The following is a 1,480-nucleotide window of genomic DNA, read 5'->3' as shown; positions in this document are numbered from 1 at the left end:
CAGATTCATAAAGCAAGTCCTTAGAGACCTACAAAGAGACTTAGACTCCCACACAATAATAATGGGAGACTTTAACACCCCACTGTCAATATTAGATAGAGCAACGAGACAGAAGGTTAACAAGGACATCCTGGACTCGAACTCAGCTCTGCACCAAGCAGACCTAATAGATATCTACAGAACTCTCTACCCCAAATCAACAGAATATACATTCTTCTCAGCACCACATTGCACTTATTCCAAAATTGACCACATGGTTGGTAGTAAAGCACTCCTCAGCAAATGTAAAAGAGCAGAAATCAAAACAAACTGTCTCTCAGACCACAGTGCAATCAAATTAGAACTCAGGATCAAGAAATTCACTCAGAACCACACAACTACATGGGAACTGAACAACCTGCTCCTGAATGACTACTGGGTACATAACAAAATGAAGGCAGAAATAAAAAGTGTTCTTTGAAACCAATGAGAACAAAGACACAATGTACCAGAATCTCTGGGACACATTTAAAACAGTGTGTAGAGGGAAATTAATAACACTAAATGCCCACAAGAGAAAGCAGGAAAGATCTAAGATCTAAAATCGATACCCTAACATCACAATTAAAAGAACTAGAGAAGCAAGAGCAAACATATTGAAGAGCTAGTAGAAGGCAAGAAATAACTAAGATCAGAGCAGAACTGAAGGAGGTAGAGACACAAAAAACCCTTCAAAAAAATCAATGAATCCAGAAGCTAGTTTTTTGAAAAGATCAACAAAATTGATAGACCGCTAGCAAGACTAATAAAGAAGAAAAGAGAGAAGAATAAAATAGATGCAATAAAAAACAATAAAGGGGATATTACCACTGATCCCACAAAAATACAAACTACCATTGGAGAATGCTATAAACACCTCTATGCAAATAAACTAGAAAATCTAGAAGAAATGGATAAATTCCTGGACACATACACCCACCCAACACTAAACAAGGAAGAAGTTGAATCCCTGAATAGACTAATAACAGGCTCTGAAATTGAGGCAATAATTAATAGCCTACCAACCAAAAAAGTCCAGATGGATTCATAGCCAAATTCTACCAGAGATACAAAGAGGAACTGGTACCATTTCTTTTGAAACTATTCCAATTAATGGAAAAAGAGGGAATCCTCCCTCACTCATTTTATGAGGCCAGCATCATCCTGATACCAAAGTCTGGCAGAGACACAACAAAAAAAGAGAATTTTAGACCAATATCCTTGATGAACATTGATGCGAAAATACTCAATAAAATACAGGCAAACCAAATCCAGCAGCACATCAAAAAACTTGTCCACCACGATCAAGTGGGCTTCATCCCTGGGATGCAAGGCTGGTTCGACATACACAAATCAATAAATGTAATCCATCATATAAACAGAACCAAAGACAAAAACCACATGATTATCTCAATAGATGCAGAAAAGGCCTTTGACAAAATTCAACAGCCCTTCATGCTAA

This window comes from Colobus angolensis, unplaced genomic scaffold, assembly GCF_000951035.1.
Source record: "Colobus angolensis palliatus isolate OR3802 unplaced genomic scaffold, Cang.pa_1.0 Scaffold7, whole genome shotgun sequence".
Taxonomy (NCBI): Eukaryota; Metazoa; Chordata; class Mammalia; order Primates; family Cercopithecidae; genus Colobus; species Colobus angolensis.
Note: the sequence above shows the minus strand (reverse complement) of the source record.